Source organism: Cottoperca gobio, chromosome 8, assembly GCF_900634415.1.
Source record: "Cottoperca gobio chromosome 8, fCotGob3.1, whole genome shotgun sequence".
In the NCBI taxonomy this organism is placed as follows: Eukaryota; Metazoa; Chordata; class Actinopteri; order Perciformes; family Bovichtidae; genus Cottoperca; species Cottoperca gobio.
Genome location: NC_041362.1, coordinates 5,407,980 through 5,414,072, shown reverse-complemented (window position 1 = coordinate 5,414,072; position 6,093 = coordinate 5,407,980).

Here is a 6,093-nt window from a genome sequence, read left to right as displayed (position 1 = left end):
CATCTGCTACACTTGTATGAGTGCATCTGCCTCTATTCTCTATTCCCTAACAAATGTATCTGAGATCAGTTTTGCAGCCTGACACTAATCCACTGACGACATTGTGGGCCTTTTTTCATCACTAAGCTCATCATTGTGGGTGGGTGAAAATCATTGATTTGGGAAAAGACTGGGTCTGTTTTCACACTGTGCTTGTCACAACACAAATAACTCATGTGTCATATGGTAACGAGGATGTTAAAGCTGCAGCTGTAGGAATTTGTCATAAAGCCTGATCCTCACATATGCTGTCACCTGAAGCATGTTACAATCAGATTGTTTGTCCTCCCCACAGGTCCGCCTGTGATCCGGAGCGCCTGCTGAAGAGTATCGACGTACTCTCTGAGCACCGATGAACCAGTGACCGTCACCTCAGTGGGGTGTGATTGATAAAGACTTTCCCCAATATTCCCCAGTTCATTAGGAGCAGGTTAATGGAGTGAAATGCAAGGTATCACTACGCAGGTCCCCTGGCTCCCACCAGCTCCATTTCTGCTTAATTAGACTCATAGATGAGTTTCTCCCGCTCTCTCCATCTCGCTGAGACTTTCCATTTGCTCTTCTTCCCCTGCATCTCTCTTCAATCTCACAGATAAGGACCTGAGGTCTGTATTTCTGTCCGTCACCAGGTCAGAAACTTTTCTATCAGTGTTATTTGTCTTGGATCAGCCCATTTGAAACCCTCTGATCTGGTGTTTTTTTCTGCACCTGCTAATAATGCATGAGGTGTTACTTGGTGTAAAAGGGTTAATTGATCTCAGTTCTGGGGTTAATTGGCTCGACAGGCCAAATGCTGAGGGACCTGACCCCTGGAGGTGCAAGGTCAGAGCTGAGGGGGTCACCGGAGGAGACGAGGCCCATGTCAATCCAGTGCGACTAAGACATCAAAGAGATTGGCTGCAGGGAAGTCTTTAAAACGAATGCTCTCTTCCAACCATCTGACTGTGTGCACACACACACACACAGATTCTCTGCTCATTATGATGCAGGAGATGCTGATGAAAGATGGGAATGAGCTCATCGACTTATGAGGTTGCTTGATCTCTCTCTCTCTCTCTCTCTTTCTTTTTTATTAGATTATTTCAGAAGCTAAACGTGTCTCTGTATAATGCGAGCCAGTCTCTTGAGTTGCCCAGGGTATCAGGGAGCTCTCTGGGAGAGCAAACAGCAGACCTATAAAGGGAGATCCGCTCCCCGGCCCACAATCTGAAGAAACAGCAACCATAATAAAACGCCTTTTAAAACGGAGCACGTTCATTCATACACACACACACACACACACACACACACACACACACACACACACACACACACACACACACACACACACACACACACACACACACACACACACACACACACACACACACACACTTTCCCTCCTGCACATAATTATAGGGCCATAACTCAGTCTGTGTACTCTCTGGGGAACAGCCAGACAAGCGGCTGCTATTTTTTACTCACTTGGAAAAAAAAAAAGCAGCGAGGATGCTAAGATACCCATCATTTGACACCAGGATCGACTTATCTTAATGTCGTTTCACAGACAACTCACATCAGCATGACAAATAGGAATGTGTGTTTGTATATTTTCTTTTTATTCTGATTTCCTGCCAAACACCCAACAATTGTGCTCAATCATTGTATTGCTTGACACGTAATCCTATTTCACAGTGTAATTCAGTTTGAATGAGGAGCTGCAGGCAACAGACAGCCTGGTGAGATGTCAGAGTGCCGGGCTGGAGGCTTTATAGATGAGTATGGGCTGCCCTCTAGTGTCTTTAGTCTCTTCTGCACCCACAGGATGCAGGCAGAGCTTCAGCGGTGGTATGGTACTAACGGGTGACCGAGGTCATTTAAAGGGTCAGTTCACCCAGATATCAAGATATCTCATGTATTTGGTATTTAAGCATGCAAATAGTTTTGGTTTTATTTATCCAGGTTTTATGGAAGCCCTGAGAGGCAAGTGAGAGAAAATTAATGTTACATAACCCTTTTTGTTGTACTTGTTCTTAAGTCATGAACACAGGAGATGAACTTTATCAGAAAATGCTTTGCCAGAATTTTCTTTTTTCACTTGCCTCTCTGGGCTTCCGTAAAGTTTTGAGATATACAAACTCTTTCTACCAGCCGAAACAAAAGGAAGTGGATTTATTTTAGGTTTTGGTAATTACAGAATTGCACATTTACATTTTATCCCCAGAGAACACATTCTACTGTTTTCTTAGGGATTATGGTAATCTGGCCTGCATCCAATGTCCGCTTTACAGTCGAAGAGGGCTCAAGACTGTCCCACTGTGACATCCCCGAGTGTTTGAGGGCTCTCTGGTTGAACACCTTCATCATGTTCCCAACTCTGCAAAATGTGTTCAACCCACAGTACAACGTTAAAATAACATTTACTTTAACGTATGAAACTGTGGAGTTATTTAGTCCAACTGAAGGCGACAGTTTTTCTTCTAAACAAACAGTGTGGAGATTAAAGTTTGGTGGGACAGTGGAACGTGACCCATTTCTTTTGTAGAAAGTAATTCCAATTAAAAACGGTTCACAGGATTACTGCGAGTAGACAAGACGTTGTTTCTGGAAAGTCACTTTGCTTTAGATGTTTTAAAGTGTAATTTGTAAGTGCTGTAGATGCATGCAGAAAGGTCACAGACTATTATCTCAAAACCTGGTGACCAGTAAGTAAGGAAATAAAGGTATTATTTCTTGTAATTTTGGGTGAACTGCCCCTTTAATTTACACACACTGGTATTGTGTACACACTGATTCTGTTATTTTATTGCTCCAGTAGAGAGAGAGACCATATGTGCCTCCTACTTAGTCTTCCAGATGGTCATATCATAAATATCAAACATTAGAATTATTCATTTTGGTGACTTTTAGTTTTTTTGGATGAAGGATGCTGCTCCAACAAAATACATTGTGGCACAATCTCATAATGGAGTGTGTCCCCAGTGAATACATCTGGATTTCTATAAATGTTGAGTCGGTTACTTAGACTGTATTGGACCCACGATGTCATCTTTCATAATACAAGGGATTCCTAAACCGTCTGTCTGTCTCTGTCCTTCTTTATGGCAAATAGTTGACGATGGATATAATGGCCATTATCTTTATTGTATTTATTTTTGTTTGCATTTTTCTCATCTTGCAAATGATACTAATATTTGCTCATTGATCTCACAGTGCCGATCATATGTGATCCACATTGTTGAACACTTCTACACGTATCCACATGTGATTGAAGAGTGAGGAATGATCCTGAACTCTCGCCGCCACTAGGGGGTGCTGTAATCAAAGGAAACTCGCTGGAGTTAATGAGCACCTCTGGCTCTGTGCAGACTCCTCCTGCATGCATATCAATAACCATCCATCAAACATGTGAGACTGATGTCTGACAACATGAACAAAGTGTCGTGGCAGTGTTTTGTTCCCTGCGACCGTTTCCTCCATTGTGAGGAGCACATTAGCTGGAAGGAGAGAAATCCATCTATTTCTGGCTGGTGTTCCTGGTTTAGGACATTATAGATCGTATCAAGCTTCAAGTCTGGAACATATCTATCTTGTTTCAGTGTGACTCAATCTGATGTACTGCACCATCTGTATACCACAGTTATAGCAGGAGAGGGGGAATTTACTGTAAAGCAATGTCAGATTAACACCAGCAGTTACTTTCTCTTTCTCTGTCCCAGCTTTTTCCCACCACACTCTTCTTCTCTGTCTTAATCTTTTATCTCCAGAGATATAAATATATGAGGCACTTCAAGCTAACAATGGACTGATTGAATCTCCATGAGCTTCCCTGTGACATAGCAGTCAATCACTGTGTCCTCAGCTAATCAATTTCTTTCTTGAAGAGAGGACGGGCACAATAACAGGTCATGAGGGAAAGTAGGAGTGATGACACACACTGGCACTGGAAATATAGAGGGCCGAGGGATGAAGGGAGGTTTAAATGTGGATTGAGGGATGAAAAGAGGTCCGGATGAGTGGAGGAAAATCAAATCTCCAGCTTTGGGAAGGTCTACACACTCAGAATCCATTAATCCTGCACGTATCCCCCTTTTCTTTATGTTTCATTTCCTCCTTCTTCCTTGAGAGTAAGAAAAGAAAGTATTTTGTTTTCTATTTGTTTGGCTTTCCCATAGTCACCAATATTCTCTTATCAACTGTTAAATCATTAAGTTTTGAATATGGCTTTTTTTTAATGCTTTTGTATATTTTCTCTCCCTCGTTCCCGCTAAAACATTTTCATTCTGCTTTTAGCTTTGCCTTGGGATCTGATGTGACGTTTAAAGGCACCACAGAGGGTTAATTGAGCTGCAGGAGGGACACTTGGGACTTGTCAGCTTTATAATTTTCCCTCTTTCTTTACTTATTGAAACGGGGTGGATTACTTCCAGACCTTGAACAGAGTCTGCTTCCATCCAAATGTTCTTCCAAATCTTCTCGGCGACGCTCTTTGTGGGGCTGCAGGGAAGGATTGTTGGCCAGCTCGTCGGTCCAGCACTTTAATATCTTTACAACAAATTGGTTGTTTGCTAAAAACATTCATGGTTACCAGAGGATGAAAACTGTTCCCCCTTTACATTTAATTTATTGTCACAAATAAGTCAACACTTCTCAACAATTGCAGTCCTAAGGGAGGGGCAAGGGGGGCCAGTGTCTCCGTAATAACAATAAGCTCCTCATAGTTATTTATGGGCAGTGATAAATAAAATGTACTTGAACTTTTATTGAGTTGGCTCTTCTTGTGTTTATTGTATGTGTATTGTTAGTCTTTTGGAGAGCTAAACGCTATGGGGGTGGTGGTGACACCCCTAAAATGACATGTGCCACATGTGTTTTTTTTTTTTAAAACATGATCGCAAATTAATTGGCTTTAAATTTGCATCTTGATTTAAAAATGCCTGGCCCTTTAAGAATCAAAGATGTTACCTGTGACGTCACTTTGTAAATGTTCATCATCCTGCAAAGAAACAAAGTTGACCTTAAATAGACTTTTGTTTAAAGAAAAAGAAAGGGTATGTCATGTACCTACAGTCCCCTAGCAGGAACTGAATTGGGATGTTAGTTAGTTGCGATGCACTACAAATATTTAGTTAATTTTTTTGGATGAATACGTAATATTATTCAGCTTTTTGTCCAAAAGATCTTTGAATAAGTTAAATCAATAAGTTTAGTTTTATAAAAGAGACCACATATGAAACAGCCCTCTTAGGGAAGGAAGACATAAATAGTGCAGGTGAGATATGAACTCACAATCTTTCTAATATTAAACAGTTTCTCTTCCCACTGAGCGGTCGGACTCTTCGAGAACTTCAAGGGTTTTGATGTTTTTTAATTTGAGCCAATTTCTATTAAGGGTTTTAAATGGACTGTCTGCATGGTGTAATAAGGAATCCCGAATGTCAATAAGGAGGAAACTATAGCTATATAACATTGTTTTTAATCAAATGTTTGTAGAAAAGTGAATTTAACAAGATTCATTCATATTCAATTATAAATAATTGTAGTAATTTCATGTAAAAACCGACCTCGTCTTTGATTGGCTGCTCAAAGCTCTGCGTCAGAGAGATGTTAGCGAGCTAGCTAAGCTACACGTTAGCTAGGAGTACAAAATACATTTGTTGTTATATTAAAACGAGAAAGAGTGGAAGATGACTTTGACTTCACTTGGGAACGTCTTGTATTGAAAGAAAAAGCTGAATGTTAGTTCATACTCTAAGACCTTTTAGTATGATTGTTTGGACATTGTGTCATGGTCAAGGTGTGTGCCAGCTCATGTCCCATATGTTGTCTTTATGACCATGTGTGATGATAATAAGCCATGTTTGACCCCACAGTCTGAGGGTCTTGCAGTGATAAAAACAGATATTGATTCTATAATGATGCTCAAACATTGAGCTGGTTGTTCACACATGAAACATATAGATTAACGATTTACTAGGAGAAAGCCTGGTAGGTTAGAGAAAAGCTCCTTATCAGGATAAACTGTTGCTATGCAGCACTTCATTTTATTGTACAGATCATTTGAAACTAGTTTTT